The 21,852-nt window shown below is 48.5% G+C and overlaps 1 protein-coding gene and 1 long non-coding RNA gene across 2 annotated transcripts in view; both read right to left on the bottom strand.

Annotated features, from left to right (window-relative positions):
- Positions 1-21,852, bottom strand: part of DLGAP2 (DLG associated protein 2) — a 459,183-nt gene that overhangs the window by 389,243 nt on the left and 48,088 nt on the right. The gene's annotated exons all lie outside the window — the stretch shown is intronic.
- LOC120865810 lies at positions 4,683-11,989 on the bottom strand. Its single transcript, XR_005721517.1, has 3 exons — positions 11,311-11,989; positions 10,853-11,117; positions 4,683-4,783 (listed from the first exon to the last, which is right to left on the bottom strand). It is a non-coding gene; the product is annotated as an uncharacterized LOC120865810 (long non-coding RNA).

Below are 21,852 nucleotides of genomic sequence, written 5' to 3'. Positions count from 1 at the left end.
GCCCACCCAACACGATGCCCTGCCCATGGACGCACCCCGGCCCACCCGACATGGTCCACTCGTGGCTCACAAGCACGTGAACCTGGCAGGCTCTCAGCTCTGCAGCTCCACACGGGGTTCTCCTGCCCTGAATCAACACTCGGCTCCATGCCCGGGAAACCTGCCACCTTTCTGTCTGCAAGGGCTCAGCTTAGCCCAGTAGTTCTCAGCTGTGGTCACCAGACCAACAATTCAGGTGCCACCTGGGAACATACCAAAACCACAGCCGCTGTGCCCCCCACCCAACCTACTGAATCAGCAACTGCGGGGGTGGGGTCTCAGCCATCTGAGTGACAGTAAGATCCCCTCGAGCCCGGGGCTGATAGTGTTTGTCTGACCAGCAGGAAGGCGTCGGCTTGAACACCTGAGTGGCCTCAGGAGGTTCCCGAAGCCAGGTCTGTGTTTCTCTTTGGTTAACCTTCTAGAATGACAGCTCTCCAAGGAGCCGGCTGTCGCTCACTGAGCAACACACGCAGCTCCCAGGAACCACAGGCACTAAAGACACTGCAGAAGCGCCCCCCTAGCGAGGCCTTTGAGAGTAACGCACACGTGGTCCTGGGGCCCTCGCAGGCATGTCCCGCCTCCAGGAGACATCAGGGCCGATACCATCCCCTTCAATCCACGCAAGCAGGCCCTGCTGGGCTCCAGGGGGCAGGGGTCAGGGAGAGACCCCGAAAGCCTGACAGCCAAATTAGAGTGGGGGCAATGCTGCCCCCAAGGATGGGCCGCTCACTCTCCTGAAGGGTTTGAGTAAGACGTGTAAGTGCAGACAGGCTTACCGAGGCTTCCCAAGAGGTCGTAAATAAAAGGAGCAAAACGGGGCAGTCGGCAGGGGGGTGGGATGGGAGGCACCCTGTGCCCCAGGGAGGCAGGGCCCTGAGCTCCTTCCACTCCTTTGTCCTGGAGGCAGCACCATGCCTCTGCCTGCCCATTGCCCGAGGTGGGAACAGGGCAGGCAACTCAGCCCGGAGATGACGTCCAGGCAGCAGGGCACGGCACAGGGCACAGAGCCTCCCTACATGGCTGGGGGCCCCATCAGGCTGATGAGGAAGAGAAGCTGAGCCCGAGCTGAGTCCATGTCCAGCCGCAGTGAGCTGCTTCCAGACAGCCATGGGCAGATAACCCCTTCCTCTAGTTTCTGAGGGTCCCTGTGCTGAGCACACCTGCACTCTGATTTTACTTGCATCTCCCTGGTCCCATCTCTCGATGGCCTCCTGGCTGACCTCACAGTCTCCACAATGTCCCCTCCGTGCTGCCAGCCTCCCATCCAGAGGGACCTTCCGAGAATACAGTCACTCCTCTGAGCAGAACAGCACCAAGCTCCAGGTCTCCACGAAGCAGCCAGGCCACGTCCACACCTTTCACAGGTGACTGCCTCACCAGCTACCTGCCTTCCACACACACCTGATTAACTCACGCTGCCCCTGAACACACCTGCCAGGAGACCAGATGCACGGGCTCCACAGCACCTGGGATCTGCTGCTCTGCCCGCAGCTGGTTCTGGCATCAGGTTTGTTCACCTCCTGAACAAACAGGCCAATGTGCAGGGCAAGAACGAGAGCTCTGAACACACGCTCAGATCTGCTTCCAGCCTCCTCTGTGTTTCTGGGCTTCACTCACCTGTCCTCCCCTCTCCCCCAACACGGACAGAAGTGGCCTGAGCCATGTGTCTGCTATGAGAAGCGTGTGGTGTGAGACTGGAGCCTGGGCCAGGGGCCGAGGAGCTGGGGCTCCGAGGTCCACCCTGCGTGTGTTGATGGGGTGCTGCCCTGTGACCCCGAGCCTGCCCCCTGCTCAGCCGGGTCACCTTCCAGGCACCGAGCACTCACCACCCGGCACAGACTTGTCTCCTGAGAAACAGCCCGGCAGCCATGAGAACACAGCACTCAGGGAAGGACACAGGGCAGACAAGGACGTCGTGACACTTTATTTGTATTGAAAAGTTGCCATCCCCAAGTACACGATCGTCAACAACACTTGGTTCATTTCTGAGGCCTGGGTGCAAGTGTATCACTCCTCAGAGCCATGACATTCTGGTGACAAAGGGCCGCTTCCAGGAAGAACAGGACACGCCTGCTTCTCTAGAGGCCTCTCCCACGCTCAGGAGGGACTCGCAGTTTAACAGGAGGAGGAGCTGATGCCAGCATCAGAAACAGTCTCTTCTTGTCCATGTCCAGCATCTGGCTTCTAGGCTTCAGTAAAACCTTCCAGCACACAGCAACCTAAAAAGAAAACCCAATCAGAAAATGTTTAAATCAACACTCGCACACTCCGGGTCCTCTACCATGTACTTAACATGCCAAGCACTAAGGTCATGCCAAGCCTGAGATGGAGGCTACCTCTCTACTCGATTTGAGACAAGGCCTGCTGAGCCCCTTACTGGAGAGCATCCCTGGTCCTGGCACATGCTGCTCCCAGCGCAGGCAGACACCCCAGGCTCCAGAGGCTCACTTTCAATAAATGAGCCAAACAGAATGCCCAGTCTGCAATGACTGAAGCTGGCCAAACGCCCCAGAGGCAGAGGTCTTTTCAGAAATGCGTGTAAGACTCTGATGCTGGGAGCGATTGGGGGCAGGAGGAGAAGGGGACAACAGAGGATGAGATGGCTGGATGGCATCACCGACTCAATGGACATGAGTCTGAGTGAACTCCGGGAGTTGGTGATGGACAGGGAGGCCTGGCGTGCTGCGATTCATGGGGTTGCAGAGTCGGACACGACTGAGCGGCTAAACTGAACTGAAGTCACATGCTGGACACAGACTTTAAAACCATCGCTGAGCAGGGGCGAGAGTCCCAGGGACTTCTCCAGGAGCACAGACTCCCATTCAACGGGCAGACTTGCTTGTTCAGGGCTGAAGATGCAGACTTGAAACGGTGGTCAGCAGTGAATTCATGGACTATTTTAAAAACCTTGTTTTAAATGTAGTGGAGAAATCATTCAAGCACCAGAATTTTTATTTTTTTGGTAAAATTATTCTTAATAAAAACAGACTCATTCAAGCACTTCCGGTCTTTTGCATTAATGCACTTTCTGAAGGGATCACAGATTTTGTACATGCTTTGAAAATGACCTCGGGACACTTTAGAGGAATTGGAGCGTCCTACTCAAGGGTGCTTGGCTTGCTGACCTAGTCAGGAGGACTGACCAGACTAAGGAGGGGGTGCTGACAGGACCACCTTGATGGTAGGACTGACCACACCAGGCAGGGCTGGGGTGGGCGGGGCTGGCAGGACTGCCTCACAGGCAGGACTGCCCAGACCGGCAGGGCGGCCAACCATCTTGCTGGCAGTAACAGGCGGCTCTGGGCACCTCCACCTACCCCGTGCCCTCTGCCCAGGTCTCCAGCCCCAGACCTCGCTGCCTGGGTTTCCCAGGACATCTGTGAAGCAGGCAAGCTTGTTCTGTATGGGGCACAGGCTGCACCCCAACACAGCGGGGGGACTCTGTGATGTGGCGGCAGTGCGGGGTGGGGGGGGGGCTCTGAAAACAGAGGAGGCAGAAGAGTCCCTGGCCTTGAAGGAAAACAGCTTTTCTTAAAATTTTACTATTTTTGAAACAACAAAAAACAACTCACCATTCCCAGGAGGCCGTGTGGCTCTGCCGAGGGTCGGGCTCAGACCCTCCACCTCCTGAGGTCAGAGGCGGGCTGCATTCTGATTCTTCCCTCCAGGAGATACTGGGGAGCCTGCACCAGCTGCTCGCGCTGGTTAAACTTGGGGCGGTGAGCGAAACAGAGTGGACATTTCTAGTTTCAGTGATCATCTGCAGAGTCCCCAAAACAGGGAGAAACGACCACATAATTGTTTGGGGAACAGTCACAGTACCCATTTTAAACTTGTCATTACCTTTGTGGGTATTTTAGCAAATATTTCAGCTGAATAAGATACCAGTATGATTAGACTGACATTAAATGTTAGCTTACATATGAATGAAGTTTATACATAAATGTTGCATTTTGCTCAAGTAAGAAGTTTGAGCCATCATGGAAACTACCTGAGTGTTCATCGATGGATGAACACATGAAAAAGTACAGTCTATTTATACATATGCAGTATACGTATACAATATACATACACACACAACGGACTATTATTCCACCATGAGAAAGGAAGAAATCTTGCTACTGTGCCAACATGGGTGGACCTGAGGGCATTGTGCTGAATGAAATAAGTCAGAGAATGACAAATACTGCACAGTATCACTTACGTTCAGAACAAAAACTAAGAAGTCAAACTTTTAGAAACAGAGGGTTTCTACTGGGGTTGGGGAAATAGCTGGTAAAAAGGTCGGACCTTCAGCTCTGAGACGGAAAAGATTGAGGATCTAATTTAAACAGATGATGACACCATACCGTACCACTGACATTTGCTAAGAGACAATAACAAAAGTCCTCACCACCACCAACAAAAAATATGAATATTGAATATGTGAGGTGGTAGGTGTATTAATACGATGTATCAAATCACCAACACACACACATATCTCACAATTTTATATCCAATTATACCTAAATAAAGCTGAACTTAAAAAAGAAGAAATCTGAGTCATACCAAATAATTTATTTCAATTTATTTTATTAAATTTAATTTCGCTTTTCAACATTTTTGATTGAAAATGACAAAATTAATATGTAAAGAGTAACAGAACTTGTGGTCTTCTGCCATTGTTGTGAATTTTTTCATTTTCCAGATATGGAGATGAATGCAGTGACAAATGAAGAAAATTGTCTTTAATATAAGCAACCTGCAAAGAAAAGGAAAACATGGTCAGAAAATCCGTGGCAGCCAGTGGTTTAGATCACAGGATGAGGGTCTGGGTGTCATACAGCCGACGATGCAGCGAGGAAGTGGGAATCACTGTCTGTAGAACCAAACGAGAAACACTCAGCAAACATAGTGCTCCACTGTTTACAGCAATCTGATCACTATGCTCGTCAAAGGAGAGGTGTTGACACCTGGTGGGCTGGAGCCGAGGAAAGTGATGGCTGCCCATGTTGCCACAAGGACCCAAGCTCTTGCTTTGCAGGATGGAGTGGTGATCTGAGGTCTCCAGGGCTCTGGGGACCAGCTTGTCAACCGCAGGTCCAGGGTACATGGGCACCGTCAGCACAGGCGGCTCCCTCACCACTAGGCACCTGTACACAAGGCCACCTGCCCTCGTCACTGGCCATCTGGTCCAGAGAGAACATCTGCTGTGAGCACCCATGGTGCCTATGAGTTTCCTAAAAGGTCCAATTCTGTCTGATTTTGTCTTTCTTGTGGCGGCTCCAGCTAGGCCTGCGATGCTCACAGCTAGGAAGACCTGGCGACCTCACTGTTCATTCCCAGGCCTCCTGCTCCTGCCTGGCCTGCCTGACCCTCTGGTGCATCTTCTCCATCATCAGGTCAGTTCAGTTCAGTCACTCAGTCCTGTCTGGCTCCTTGCGACCCCATGGACTGAAGCACGCCAGGCCTGCCTGTCCATTGCGAACTCCTGGAGTTTATTCAAACTCATGTCCATTGGGTCAGTGATGCCATCCAACCATTTCATCCTCTGTCATCCCCTTTTCCTCCTGCCTTCAGTCTTTCCCAGCATCACGGTGTTTTCAAATGAGTTAGCTCTTCCTATCAGGTGGCCAAAGTATTGGAGTTTCAGCTTCAGCATCAGTTCTTCCAATGAATATTTAGGAATATGATTTCCTTTAGGATGGACTGGGTGGATCTCCTTGCAGTCCAAGTGACTCTCAAGAGTATTCTCCAACACCACAGTTCAAAAGCATCAATTCTTGGGCACTCAGCTTTCTTTATAGTCCAACTCTCACATCTATACATGTCTACTGGAAAAACCACAGCTTTGACTGGACGGATCTTTGTTGGCAAAGTAATATCTCTGCTTTTTAATATGCTCTCTAGGTTAGTCATAGCCTTTCTTCAAAGAAGCAAGCTTCTTTTAATTTCGTGGCTGCAGTCACCATCCACAGTGATTTTGTTGGAGCTCAAGAAAATAAAATCTGGCACTGCTTCCACTTTTTCCCTTTCTGTTTGCCATGAAGTGATGGGACTAGATGCCATGGTCTTAGTTTTCTGAATGTTGAGGTTTAAGTCAACCTTTTCACTCTCCTCTTTCAACTTCATCAAGAGGCTTTTTAGTTTCTGTTCACTTTCTGCCATAAGGGTGGTGTCATCTGCATATCTGAGGTTATTGGTATTTCTCCTGGCAACCTTGATTCCAGCTTGTGCTTCATCCAGTCTGGCATTTCACATGATGTGCTCTGCATAGACTCTGCATGTACTCTGATGTACTCTGTCTGACTTCCCTGGTGGCTCAGACGGTAAAGTGTCTGCCTACAATCCAGGAGACCTGGGTTCAATCCCTGGGTCAGGTATATCTCCTGGAGAAGGAAATGGCAACCCACTCCAGCACTCTTGCCTGAAAAATCCTATGGACAGAGGAGCCTGGTAGGCTACTGTCCATGGGATCACAAAGAGTTAGACACGACTGAGTGACTTCACTTTCACTTTCACTCTACATATAAGGTAAATAAGCAGGGTGATAATATACAGCCTTGGTATACTTCTTTCCCAATTTGGAACCAGTCCATTGGTCCATGTCCAGTTCTAACTGTTGCTTCTTGACCTGTATACAGATTTCTCAGGAGGCAGGTCAGGCAGTTTGGTATTCCCAGCTCTTGAAGAATTTTCCACAGTTTGTTGTGATCCACACAGTCAAAGGCTTTAGCATAATCAATAAAGGAGAAGTAGTTGTTTTTCTGGAACTCTCTTGCTTTTTCTATGATCCAACGGATGTTGGCAATTTGATCTCTGGTTCCCCTGCCTTTTCTAAATCCAGCTTGAACATCTGGAAGTTCTCGGTTCACATACTATTGAAGCCTCACTTAAAAGAATTTTGAGCATTACTTTGCTAGCATATGAGATGAGTGCAATTGTGTGGTAGTTTGAACATTCTCTGCATTACCTTTGATTGAAATGAAAACTGACCTTTTTCTTTGAACTCCATGGACTGCAGCACACCAGGCTTCCCTGTCTTTCACTATCTCCTGGAGTTTGCTCAGACTCATGTCCATTGAGTTGGAGATGCTACCTAACCATCTCATCCTCTGCCACCACTTTCTCCTCCTGCTCTCAATCTTTCCCAGCATCAGGGTCTTTTCCAATGAGTTGGCTTTTCCAATCAGATGGCCTAATTATTGGAGCTTTAGCATCAGTCCTTCCTATGAATATTCAGGGTTAATTTCCTTTAGCATTGACTAGTTTGATCTCCATGTTATCCAAGGGACTCTCAAGAGTCCTCTCAAGCACCACAATTCAAAAGCATCAGTTCTTCAGCACTCAGCCTTCTTTATGGTCCAACTCACATCCCTGCATGACTACTGGAAAAACCGTAACTTTGACTCTATGGACCTTTGTCAGCAAAGTGATGTCTCTGCTTTTTAATATGCTGTCTGGGTTTATTACAGCTTTCCTTCCCAGGAGCAAGCATCTTTTTATTACATGGCTGCAGTCACCGTCCAGTTTGTTGGAGCCCAAGAAAATAAAAATCTATCCCTGCTTCCACTTTTTCGCCTTCTGTTTGCCATGAAGGGATGGGACCAGATGCCATGATGTGACTTTTTCAATACTGAGTTTCAAGCCAGCTTTTCCGCTTTCCTCCTTCACCTTCATCAGCAGGCTCTTTCGGTCTTGTTCACCTTCTGCCATTAGAGTGGTATCACCTGATGCATATCTCAGGTTACTGAGATTTCTCCCGGCAGTCTTGATTCCAGCTTGTGCTTCTTCCAGCCCAGCATTTCTCACGATGTGCTCTGCATAGACGCTAAATACGCAGGGTGACAATAGACAGGCTATTTCAGCCCTTTCCCAGTTTTGAACCTGTCAGTTGTGCCACGTCGAGTTCTAACTGTTGCTTCTTGCTACATGTGCACGTGTCCATACACGTGTATATTGATTTCTCCTCTCTGCTTGTGTATGCATATGTAAGTGTATATAAATGGACGCAGAGAGAGGAATGGACAGACTATCTGGAAAGAAGCAGAACCTTGTAAAATGTAAGGCCCTACATCACACACATAGCCTCGACATCCTGACGGAAAGGTTGTTGCTGAACCATGAAAGATGCCGGGATTCTTGGCCTCCAGAGGAGAAGAATTCAATCCGGGGCCAGAGACAAGGCTTGATCGCTCCGAGCTTTTGTGTAACAAAGTTTTATTAAAGTGTACAAGAGACACAGAAAGCTTCTGACATAGGCATCAGAAGGGGGCAGAAAGAATATCCCCCTGCTAGTCTTTAGATGGATGTTATATAGTCACTAGCAGTCTGTTAATGAAAGAAAGGAATGTCTCAAAACTCAGAATGGCACCAGGCCCCTCACCCACAAGATGCATTTTGAGATAATGTCAGTCATCCAGGGCCATAACACGATTGACTTGAATCTTGCAGAAAGGCAGATTACCATACAAACAGGTCTGTTTACATGCATTAGGACAACAGTGTATGAGGATGACACACTGGTTTGTCAAGTCAGTTCTGAGCCTTTACGTGAACTGACCTGAAGACAGAGTTTGGGGTAAATGGACAGTACACTAACATAGTTTAAGACAAACACTTCCATAAGTAAAATGTATTGGTTAGCTCAAAATTTGAGAAAAGTTAAGTTCAGGTGGAACCAGGTGTCATTATGGCAACAGTATTTTAAGAGAAACCTCTTTTTAAATTTGTATAGAGAAGGGGAAAAATATATCACTAGTTTGTTTCCTCCTGCCACTTAAGAGAGAGATAAAAAATGTCTGACACTCGCAGCCTATCTCCTCCACTTGCAGACCCCTGGGCAGGACACACTCAGGATCAAGGTGCTCACACTGGCCACTGTTTCTCATATTCACCGTCTTGGGGGACAGGCAGAATGTCTTGACTGCCTCTCACCCCCAGGGAGCAGCGTCTCGGGCAGCCCGTGTGTCACCTTGGACTCTCCTCCGTCTCTTCGGTCAGGGGAGCCCATTCATTCCCACAAAGACCCTATACCGCTCACACTCCATGTGTCCATGGCTCCTCCATGCTGACGAGCTGTCCACAGCAGTCTCAGGACCCTTCCCTAAAACCGGCAGTGACGGGGAGCTGGGGGAGGCTCCTGAGAAACCGAGAGTGGAGAGGGCAGTGTGCAAGACAGGAAGCACCGAGACCACACTGCAGAGAGGACAGTGCCGCCCTCCTTATGCCCACAGCCCCATGCCTCCCGACCCCGTGGTGGTCTGGAGCTCACAGGCAAACAGGTGGGCCAGAGAATCCTGGATGAGAAGGCCCTGGCTCCCTGACCTTTTCTCCGGGGAAGTACACTTGGTAAAATCATTTGACACTAAGTATTTCTGGATCTTAAGCTGAGTTACAAATTTAGCAAATTATTTTGACTGCTGAACTCTTTTTACCACATCAGTGGATGGTTTACCCAGGCCTCTGGCTGCCAACATGGGTTTCTGCCTGCCCATAACTTGTTGGTCTATGATTAGGGGAAAGCCGCTCCAATGACTAGTCCAAAGATGTTAGCTGAGCTCAGCACAGTAGAACCAACCCACAGACAACAGGGTGTCTCGGCTGACAGTCAGTAAGAGAACGCCACAGGCCAAGTCCTGTCTGTGTCTCAGGGAGCATTCCTGTCACCTAGAAATGAAATAGGTCACCTCAGCTCTGCTTCTGTGATTATTTCCCAAAATGTATTGTACTTTGTGGCTGGCAGCTTCTCATCTTTACTTGCGAAAAAATTAGGAAACCCCATGCACTGGGAGCCTCCTTGTGCTTCTAATATCAAGCACAACCACCTCTTCTCAATATTTAAGATGTCATCCTCATTGGCTCCTTTCATTCAGGAATAAATTAATATTGAAATTAGTATCAATTGCTCTGTAAACACATGACCATCACAGGAACAAACTTCCAGGACAAACAAGCCCTTTGGTTTTCCATCCGAGCTCACAAAGTGCCTTGGGCAAGTTACACTTCTTCCTCCCAGTTTCTTCACCTAGGAGATGTGTGTAAGGACACCTTGTCCCAGTGGGAGACTGATTAATCTCTGTCTGCTCTCGGGGCTTCAGGGAGCAGCCTGTGATACAGGGTGAAGCAGGGTGGACCCTGGCCACACTGGGCCAAACAGATACCCCTCTTAGGAACTTTAAACCTGCAGAGAGATTCTGTCCAGCTCCAGAGTGTGGATGTGCACGTGAGCCCAGAGCTGGAGGGCAGTGTGGACCAACATCCAGGCAACCAGCCTCTCATTTTGTTGCAGACAGTGTGAGTGGGTTTTCGGCCCTTTAAACCCTATAATTCCTAACACCAGTGACCAGACGTCCTGGTGTTGTCAGTCCAGACCCCAATCACACTGTTATCAGGATCCCTCTCACTCTCAAACACACCCCAACTTAGCCAATAAACCACATGGGTCATGATTCCTGAGGCCTCGTCGCCCTGTTAGCTTCAGCACAGCATCAGGAGAGACAGTATGTGTGGAAGGCTTCTGAAACCTGCTGGGCTGCAACGAGCAGGCTCTCATTAACTAGGGTAAGAGGCAGCGGGCTGCACTCAGAGCAGAAACCAGTACGAGCACATGGCCCTGGACCGCGCAGAGGCACCGGCCCTGCGTCCGACCGCAGTGGGCAGAAGCAGCAGCACACAGCACACTGAGGGGAGAGAACGTGACAGAACGTAAACTGCGCTCATCTCTATAGGCACAATCGCATCGAAGCCAAGTCTGCGAGCCGTTCACAGAATCCACAGTAGGAGCAGCCGTGTTCCAGAGAATCACTAAATCCTGGCATCAGTGACTCACCTTCAACCCAGAAGTGGTCTCCACTACCAGGGGAGGGCAGCAAACTCTTCTCGGTCCCCATCTACATGGGAGGGCCATACTCCAGACACAGGGAGACAGGGCTCTCTCCTGCCTGAGACTCTTGGTGAAATCTTGCATTGTGGAATTATCGCAATGGAGATGCTCCAGTCCGGGCACTTCTCAGCCTGGTGCAATTACCTCAAGATGCAGAACCATGATGGGGAGAGACGTCTGAGCTCCAAACAGCAGGAGGTGTGAGAGCCACCTGTGTGCACACGTGAAGAGGGACATGTGATACAGCATGCCTCCCAGGTACCATATGAAAAAGCTGTTTGTGTTCACTGTGAAAGACTAAGGCTTATATGACAGTAAGCATCTACAGCGGTTATGATGGCCTGAGAGAGGTGCTCAGACGCTCCCTATAGAGGGGAGACAAGGACCATTTTACCAGGACTGACCTTCTCTGCTGCTTCCTCCATGATGTGAGGAGACAAGAAGGGGCCGGGCCAGTGCCCCCCAGAAGCGTGTCCACCAGCTCCCAGGTCCAGGACTGCCCTGCGGACTGTCTTCAGTAACAACTGCATCAGCTGCAGCTGCTCCTTGCTGCACGAGTCAGACGTATGGGTTTGCAAAGTAAATCCACAAAATGAGGCACCAAATAGTTTTTAACAGACAAGAAGTGGAAATCCCAAAGAGCAATGATGTTTGAGTTGAAGTGACAGTTGAAATGGGTTTCCTTTGAATTAACAAAATATTTCTAAGAAAGAACAAGATCTAGAATTAAGTAGCCAATGAAGATGAAAATCATGAACCATGTTTAAATGTCACGGGTTACTAAATCAAGGAGTCTTCAGTTTGGGAGGAATTAACTTTAATGTCTGCAGAGAGGCATGTGCATTCACCACCTGGTATGTGCAGAACTGGAGGGGGCCTCGCTCCCCGAGACCTCGGTGGACGGTGGGGAGCCTGGCTGGACCTGATGGCAGAGACCACCCACAGAGCGGCCAGGAGCCAACAGGCTAACTAATAAGACATCAAATCCTCAATGACTGGAGCTGCCTTCAAAAAAATCATTTGTTCCTCAGGTCAAATCAACTGCCATAAAAAAGAGTCACCACTATTAATTATACAGCCACCTCCCCAAAGTCTACAGAACTTTCTAATAAAATGGGAACTGGCATCTCCTGACATATGTTCTAAGTGGACCTCAATTATAACAGGAAGTGAGTCAATTTTATTGAAGGAGAGGAGGAATGAGAGGTGGCACAAGAAACAGAACAGCATTGCCAGTAAGTCCAGGAGCCAAGACCCCAAAAACCACAGGGAGGTGCAGATGACAAGACATTTTATAAAGGAGGCCCTTAGACCAAAACGGAGAAGAGGGCCTCCTGACGCTGGGCCACCCGTCAGCGACCTCCCTCCATGCTGACGGCACATACCACATAAACCCTCTGAAACATAAAGTGAGGTGTGGGATGCAGGCTCCCCGTCCAGGGTCTTGGGGGGCTGGCAGATGAGGACTGTGAGAAGCTTCTGTCCCTGGGCATCCACGGGCCCTGCTTGCTGCCCCTTCTGCTCCTCTCGGCCCCTGGTCAGTGTGAGCAGTCGGCACTGGCTCCCTCGCACAGGAGGAGGGGCCCAGCAGAGCCCCTCGCCTGTACTAGGCTGCCCTCAAAGGCCAGCCAGGCGGTGCTTGAGGCTGGCGGTGGCTCTCTACCCTACCCCAAGCAGGGCAGCTGACTGCTGACAGCGGACAGCGGCTCACCAACCGTGCAGGTACAGCCTACCTGTGCAGGGCAGCCACGTCCACCACAGGGCAGGGCCCCTACACACAGGCAGGACTTAAAGGCATGTCTTCAGTGTGTTCAAATGCATTTGAAATTATAGCAAATCAACAACAAAATACCATTTATATGCAAACACTCACTTTGTTCCCTTTTCAAGAACACAATTTCTGAATAACGTCTTATTAGAATATGACCATAATTCTGTTAGAATACTATGATGCAACTGGTGTCAGTTCTCGCATTAATAGATACTAGTTGAAAATCAGTGTCAAAGAAAGCTGAAATAGTTTAATGTTTTCATAGAAACTAACTGCAATCAAATTTCCAAACGACCTTTTTAATTGATGTTTTTCTAAGAGAGATTTACCTCTTTATCAAAACCTTGACCCTGAATTTCTTAAATGCTTCCTAATTAAAAAACAAACATGTCTAAAGGAAAAATAGATCAGGACCCTGCTTCACTGATCAATTTGGATGAAAAATTGGAAACACATAAAAACTTATTTGAGCCTGAAGAGTTACGTCATTTTCAAGCCGACAACCTGAGAGCACAGACTCAAAGCCTCCCTAACCCGAACCAGGAAAAGAACACATCAGCTCCTGAACAGAGGGAGCTTCCCACCAGAGAGGTAACGCCTCCTCCAACACTGAGCACCAAAGGACAGGTGCTACCCTGACCATTGCAGTGCATTTTGCCTTTCAAAATGCCTTTGCTATGCAGTTTGAAAAACAAAGTCTCGTGTTTCTGTGCTCAAAATTAACCAAAATGTCGTCCCCTAAAATCATGATTTTAGGTGAGACAAAATGTCTTGCCCCATGACCGAATGAGTCACCTTCCTGATGCTCCCTACACATGGAGGGTGGAGCGGCCAGCTCTGGGGTACTTGCTGCCTCCACCCCAGACACCCACAGAGAACACACCTGCACCTGCTCCTTTTCAGGGGTCCCCGCATACCTGGAGCCACCCTGACCGCACGGCTCCAGGTCCTTAGGTCCAGCAGCAGATGAAGGAAGTGTTTGTCTTTATAACTGGAGAGAGGGGTGAGCGCACCAGATGCACGGACTTGGGACAGCTGACGCCTGGGTCCTCCTGCAAATGACGCCTGCCCCCCAGGGAGCACAGCAGCAGAGATGGTGGTGAGCACCCACAACGGACCAGGCCCTGAGACACAGGATGCCCACACAAAACACATGTCATAAAGGCAGCTTTCTCTTCAGAAACAGTATCCCAGGCTGGTTTTCTGCCCAACTTCTCTTTGACCTCAATTGTGCTCCATTAAAACCTAAGTCCTAGGACTCATGCCAGCAGTCAGACTTCTAAACCACGTTCCCAGACAATATCTGTGACACCAAATTCCAGGATGGGAACTCGCTAAGAATGTGAGGTGTGCTGTGCCAACCAGGTGAGGGGTAGTCCTCTGGGACGGGCAGGGGCCCAGGCACTGGGCGGGCTGCCCCACAGGCTGGGGGAGCTGGGCCTCTGGCCTCCTCTGCGCTGTGACCCGAGTGGGAAGCACAGGGCCAGGCTCACTGCACGCCCGCAGGCTGACTACGGTCCCCTCAGAGCACACACCGTCACCCGTTAGGGAAGCAGCAGAAAGGGCAGCCAACAACGGCGCCATTGGCTGCTTTCAGCCCAGGGGCTCTGACTCTGCAGACGTGCCAGGTTTCCTCTGAGAGGGTTACAGACCCGCAGAGGGCCCAGGGGCACAGAGTGCCCAGTGTGCTCCCATCAAAGCTGCCCCGAGCCCCTGCCTTGTGCAGCCAGGCCGCCCCAGGCCAGGGAGCCCACCCTGCCCGTGGCTTCCCACAAGGAGGTCCGGGTCAGCCCCCCGCAATCGGGACCCATGCCCCAGTGGTGCCTCTGACCCGTCTCCCTGTGCTGTGCCCGCGAGTCTCAGTCACTGTGGGACACCCATGTTCTGACACACTTGGAGGATACTGGACATCATGGCACTGTTCTGACAGCGTGACAAGCAGGTACAGGCTGCGTTGAGCAGCTCTCACAAAACAGGGCAGAGCTTGATGCAGGGTGGGCTGTACTTCGCTGGTATAACGTCAACCCAGCATCAAAGAAGCTTCTGCACTTACAGGAAAATGCTCATAAATTCATAAGAAAGTGAAATTAGGTCAGCAATTAACTCTATTGTCTGATGGACCCAGAGGCTAGATGGGAGAGTGTGAATACAGCCTGACTGCCCCACAGAAGGAGCTGTCAGACTACCTAAGACTCCCAGTGTCCCAGAGCACACACTAGAGTCCACAGCCCTCCTTCAACCTCTGTGAGCTCCACACTGACACCAAAATCACACATGTACTTGACAAGCTAGACTTCACCTACTTCATACTGTAAAAAGCATCCAAAAATGCAAATTAAAGCAATAATGAAATGTCACTTTAGCTTATCAGATTTATGAAGATAAAACACAAAATTTAAATCACCAAATGCTGGCTATGCTGCTATGAAGGTGTCTTGCCAGTGCTGATATACAGTTGCATGGGCCCTGAAGAATGCAGCTTGGAGACTCATAGCAAGAGTCTAAAACAGGCATATATTGTGAGCCAGCAGTTACATTTCTAGGAACAATTCTAGGGAAATTTTAATTAGAACTGGAAATTTTAAAATTATGTTTTCATTTTAACACTAAAAGCCAAAGGATCGGAAACAACCTAAATGTCATGTCTGTTCTGATGTGCGTTAGACACTTTGTGCCAGGCACCAGGCATGCGTAAAAGTGGGTATAAAAGATGGAAGTAAATACATTTCTGGTTCTGGTAAAATTTATAACTGGAGAGAGGGATGAGCACACCAAAATAAAAATATAATTTCACTAAAACATGATGATAAAGACACAGTTGAGAAAGGGTCTGGGAATGCCTCTTGACAGAATGTTATGTAATCATTAACCCAATGGTTCCACTTAGAACCCAGCTGCCACGTGGCAAAGCCAAGCCTGTGGGTGGTGTCATGGAACAGACACAGCCCTCAACAACTGGCTGGCTGATGGCAGCACCACTGTGGCCCTGGGGTGGACCTCTAGCCCCTCTGCCCTGACCACAGCCCCCAGTCACACACAGAGAGCCACCCACCTGAGCCAGGTGGCCCTCAGTCCCTGGAAATGACTGCTGCTTCTAGCTGCTGAAGTGGCTTGTCACACGGTCACAGAAACCAAACAAGATGGACTTGCTAGAGATCCAGCCTTTGGAAAGTGCTGCTCACAGTGGTGGCCTACTCCCCAGGCCTCTTGCAATGTGGGGTGAAGCAGGGGTCGCTCAGGGCAGGTCGGCTCACCCAGGCTGCGAGGCTCTGTCCACCCCTGCCAGACAGCAGGCTGGCATCCAGGTCACGGCAGAAGCCCTGGAGGAGCACAGAACTGCTGCAGGGCCGCAGCAGGCTGGGTCGCTGGGAGGCCCTGGCCCTGTGGACCCTGTGACCTCGTCCCCACCGCACAGCCCTCCCCCATCACTTGTTACAGCTCCCTGAGGCCATCTCTTCTCATCAGCCACCCTCCCTGTGTCCTTCACAACTTCTTGTTCTCATTCTGGTTTGTCCTTCCTTGTCCCTTTACAGAATAACAAAGGACTGGGGAATCCCGGGACCGCTGCCCTCAGGAACCAGACTCGGCTCCTAGCTGTCGTCAGAGCCAGCCTGTGGGGACCAAATCCCATACTCGTGTGTCAGGAAGGGAAGCCAAACATGTCACCTGGTTCCGGCCTTGTCGACCTTCCAGGCACCTGCCTCCAGGCCGCGCAGACAGGCGTCGTTCTGTAAGTGACTGTTGAGTAGTTTTTCCTGATTATTGGCCCCACTCAAACCTGGTCTTCTTTCAGAGCTTGACTCTCTTAACAGCAAGTCATTCATTTCATGTAGTCAATTTTCTCAGCATGGATTTAGTTAAAAACGTTAACTGTGGCCATTTCAATAGGACTTCTTTCTCCTTAATTATAGCATGAGGTCATAGGACCCTGAGGAACTATTGAAAATGTTCTCTGCAAACCAGCTAGAAAGATAATATTTGTTTATCACTGCCTTTCCTCAAGTGCAGGGACACACTGAAGAGCTCCAGGTTCCAACTGCTGAGGACATAATCTTGGACTCACCCCATGTTAACTCTGCAGCCAAATCTGACCCCTTGAACTCAAGACTCCCCCTCTGTAAAACAAGTAGTAACAGCAGCCACCGCAGACACACAGACAGGGCTGAGAAAACCTACAAGGACAAATGTCCCCAGGACAAGCAAGCACCTTGCTGAACGAGGTCGGTTACCTTAGCATCCTTGTCTAAAGTTCAAACAAATCTCTGTGTCCGTCACTTTCCAACCAAGGCCACTGCCGAACCCAGGAGCTCATGCAGTGACTTTCCCATCCTTCCAGCCTGCACCTGTGAAGTCCCAAATCACAAGATTGTGCCCTTGCTTCCTGGTCTTGAAACAGTGACAAAAATCGTGTGGGGAGATTTTAGATTTGTACATACTCTAGGGAAATACAGAAAAAGACAGATTGCTAGCTGCCAAACTCATGAACCCTAGTAACTTCTAGAGCTTCAACATTACTTTGAACTATAGCTAAGACAAAACAGCCATGCCATAATTAATTCTAAAATATTATTTGTGTTATCTGTAAAAACCGTCTGTTTTTTTTTCTTTTTTTGTGTCTACAACATATTTTCAATACACTTAACTCAAAAGTTTAAGTATCAGAGTGCTTTATAAACAGAAGCACTTTGATCAACAATGATATAATGTAATAATAGATGAAAAACTTGAAAAATTTTTGTAAATGTTATTTAAATACTTTGTTGTTGAAGGTTGGCCTAAAAATGACAAACATTAGAAAAAATAACATCAAATTGTATTTCTGTTCAAAAATCGCACAGCAGGCTTCTGGGCTAAAAAGTGGAGAAAAGCCATGCCCGGCATATCTGTCTTTTAATCATAACAAGATGAGAAGAGGTAACAGCAAAATCACTCCCTCCCTCCCAGAGAACTGTAGAGGTCATAACCCCAGCTGAGAATTAAAATAGCAGCATCGCAAAACCTAGAAGTCAGGCAGGACTAGCAGCTGTCAAAGCAGACACATATCAGAGAAAATCTTTGACATGGAAGACTTGAGACAATCACACTGAAATCAAAGGAGCGGGGAGTGAGGTTGGGAATGTTACAGAACAGATAACAGCATGGAAAAAGATGATTCAGTATAAGGACAACTGGCAGGTTAGGGAAGAAGAGGCACCAAGCGACACCAAATGGAACAGAAACAAACAGGAAACAAAACAACCTCAAAGACATAATGGGAGGGAGGATCTATGACATAAAGAAAGTATTGAAAACCACAATTAGAAATATGGCATGACACAGGATTCTAAACAAATTTGAACAGAATTAACAGCCACGAAATTAAAAGACGCTTACTCCTTAGAAGAAAAGTTATGACCAACCTAGATAGTATATTCAAAAGCAGAGACATTACTTTGTCGACTAAGGTCTGTCTAGTCAAGGCTATGGTTTTTCCTGTGGTCATGTATGGATGTGAGAGTTGGACTGTGAAGAAGGCTGAGCGCCAAAGAATTGATGCTTTTGAACTGTGGTGTTGGAGAAGACTCTTGAGGGTCCCTTGGACTGCAAGGAGATCCAACCAGTCCATTCTGAAGGAGATCAGCCCTGGGATTTCTTTGGAAGGAATGATGCTAAAGCTGAAACTCCAGTACTTTGGCCACCTCATGCGAAGAGTTGACTCCTTGGAAAAGACTCTGATGCTGGGAGGGATTGGGGGCAGGAGGAGAAGGGGACGACAGAGGATGAGATGGCTGGATGGCATCACCGACTCGATGGACGTGAGTCTGAGTGAACTCCGGGAGTTGGTGATGGACAGGGAGGCCTGGTGTGCTGCGATTCATGGGGTCACAAGGAGTTGGACACGACTGAGCAAATAAACTGACTTGAACAGATACCAAGAAATATCTTTCATAAGTAAGGGCTAAGTAGAAGTCTTTTTAAGTTCTCAATCACACAGGCATAAAGCAGAGGATGAAATGAACCTGGAGTGACACACCCTAGGGCTTCTACAGGTAAATGTGACCCACGGACACCACACCAGCTGGGTCACCCCTTAGGTGGAATCAAGGCACATGGCCTCCCCACATATGAACAGTGCAGAAATGTGGGGCTCATGTGCCTTCCTGGGACAGGGAGTCATGATGAAATCCAGCCCTCAAAAGAGCCAGAGGGAAATCGTGGTATGAGGATCACTGTAACACTTCTGCTAGAAGACAACAGAACAGAAAATTGGGAGCTAGCACTAAAGTAAAGGAAGTGTGTGATCCAAGAATTTATGTTCAGCCAAGTTTTTCTTTGAGAGTAAGGGCAAAAGACAGGCATTCTCATCCAGAAAGAAAAATCAGAAAATAAATGCCCATGGCTCATGTTGAAAAGAACCACCTGATAACAAAATTAACCAACCAAGAGATCAAAACACAGAAGTCAAGTTGGAAAAGCATCAATCAAAGGAGTGGCAGGTGGGTGTTGAGTCCACACCAGTGGCTAAAAGAAGCCTCTGCAGAGGTTGGATTCCCTGATGTAGACACCATAGACCCTGCCCAACAGACGACATGCGTGTGTGTGTACACACATGTATGTTTGTATATGCACACACCTGTACTTAAATTACTGTGGTAGAGGAGAGAATGCAGCGGGAAATATATAAACACTATTTTCATATTTTGAAGCTTTTTTTATTATTACAAGGTCTCCTAAGGAATGGTCTATTTTGATAAAGAATATTTATGTGACACACAGTAATGATTTCAGTTTCACATCAATTTATCAATTCTATTAAATCAAATGGTTACATCTTCTATTTTCATGAAAAATACTCTGTGGACCACGATCCCACTGATAACAGTATTCCTAAAGTTTTCCCTGTAATAGACTTGTTTTCTCATGATACTTATCCTGAGTGGTAGGAGTTTTGAGGATCATATGCTGTCTTCTTTTAGTTTTCCATATAGGTTCAATGTCTTAAAAAGTGTACTGCTTTTCATCTTAAAAAAAGAGAAAAACTAAAAAGAAATGAAAACCTATATCAAGTAAAAATATACAGATTTCCCATATGTTTATACAGCACCTTTAAATTTATTTCGTAATTTTCATGAACTCATTACAATTTTTAGGTTCACTTTTCATGTGAACTGATGAGGATTCATCTTTCAATCTGAAAAAAGCATGATGCTTCTAAGTCAACTTAGAAACCGAGCTGAATTAATAGCTAAGTCATGAGGCATTTTTACAAAACTGAATCATACCACTCTGAATCATACTATGTTTTCAGTTAACTTTCACACAATGAATGAAAGTCCATCACGTGCACACTGCACTTTAACCACTCTCCCACTGCTGGAGAGCACAGCTATTAATAGCTTTGAACAAAGATTCTCATCTATGGCAAATATTATTGTCTTTGGATAGGCCATGAAGGAGTCCAAAAAGGAATCCTGGGAATGACGTAAAATGCTATCACTCATGGGAAGGTGAACTTCAATCCACACATGCAAGTTCCAGGAGGCTTGTTTCAAAAGAAATCAGTTAGAGTAACAGATAACTCAGACTCGTGACTTTTGTCACTTCACTGTAGATTGTGCTGACAATCAACACAGGCTGGGGTCTGAATATTCCTGTAAATGATGGTCCAACACGAGTTACAATGCACTCAAGGAGACTCAGTTTCAAACAGGATCTTTTACACACAAGCTATTTTCAGAAGACTGTTGAACATAGGAAACGTTCTGCAAAGATGCTTCCCTGCTTGAAGTATAACAAACCGCGTCTTGTATTATCAGGGCACTTCCTAAGAACAGACAGACTCGTTCACACAAGGCATCTTGTTCATGTGGCCAATGGCAGGTATGACCTTACACCTAATACCCAGACCCTTGCAGAGTTCCCCCAGCGCTGGACCCACACAGCCCAGGACACCCAGTTCTCATTTGTTGCTGTTCAGAGATGAGCTTTGAAGAAGCAGGTCTCAAACCTCTCTCAGAGGTTTGCTACTTCTTATCTGTTCCCATGGTGACCACGGGACCCCTAAGGAGAGGTCTACACTCCTCAGAGCAGCATGCGCTGTCCCCCCAGAGCAACCTGGGGTGTTCTGGGGGTGACTGGCACTGTGGTCCTCTGTCTCAAAGCCAAAGAGAAGTAAGTTCCTCCCCCTGAGGTCCAATGGCCTCTTCACCCGCTGGCCTTCCCACCGGGCGCCCTCAGCACTGTAGAGAGCAGGGCGAACCTGGAACTCTCTCAAGGCTGCATGTGCTGGTGATTTCCTCTGGGTCCAGCTCCAGAGGTTCCAGCAGCAGTGGGTCTCCCTCTGCCTCTTTGGAGCAATTCTAAAAAGGGGGGAGACAGTTGTGCTGGGAGCCGAGGGCCACCTCCGTGGGCAACAGCGGGAGAAAACAGATTCCCTCCTTGCCCGGGTCTTCCAAATCGTCCAGCCCACCTCTAAGGTAGCAACCCTGACCCTCTGGGGAGACAACATAGTGCTTACCGCTCCCCAGATACAAGTTTCTACTGCTGCTGCTAAGTCGCTTCAGTCATGTCCGCCTCTGTGTGACCCCATAGACGGCAGCCTACCAGGCTCCCCCATCTCTGGGATTCTCCAGGCAAGAACACTGGAGTGGGTTGCCATTTCCTTCTCCAACGCATGGAAGTGAAAAGTGAAAGGGAAGTCGCTCAGTCGTGCCTGACTCTTCACGACCCCATGGACTGCAGCCCACCAGGCTCCTCCATCCATGGGATTTTCCAGGCAAGAGGACTGGAGAGGGGCGCCATCGCCTTCTCCGTATTTCTACTGCTACCACTCCAAAAAGTAAGGATCATCAAGCCAGGCTGAGCTGAGCTGACGGCACATCATTCATACATTTAAAAAGTGACTGGAGTTATCTTCGTATTTTCCTAGTTTGTAAACTAGGAAACTGCTGCCTGGTTTCCACTGTTGGTTTCGGCTTTACCAGCCACCTTCCACCTTAAACAGAAACAGATGCCAGCTGTTTCCTTTAGGGGGAGAGACGGGGTTGTTCCTGAAACACGAGTGGCGCAGGACTGGCATCTTCATTACACATTCCACTGGAAATCCAGGCATACAGACGACGGGGACACTAGAATTCACCAGTGCCAACTAGGAGAAAAGCTTCATTACACATTCCACTGGGAAACCAGGCATACA

This window comes from Oryx dammah, unplaced genomic scaffold (assembly GCF_014754425.2).
Source record: "Oryx dammah isolate SB20612 unplaced genomic scaffold, SCBI_Odam_1.1 HiC_scaffold_7, whole genome shotgun sequence".
Classification (NCBI taxonomy): Eukaryota; Metazoa; Chordata; class Mammalia; order Artiodactyla; family Bovidae; genus Oryx; species Oryx dammah.
This window is presented reverse-complemented; position numbering and strand designations above follow the sequence as displayed.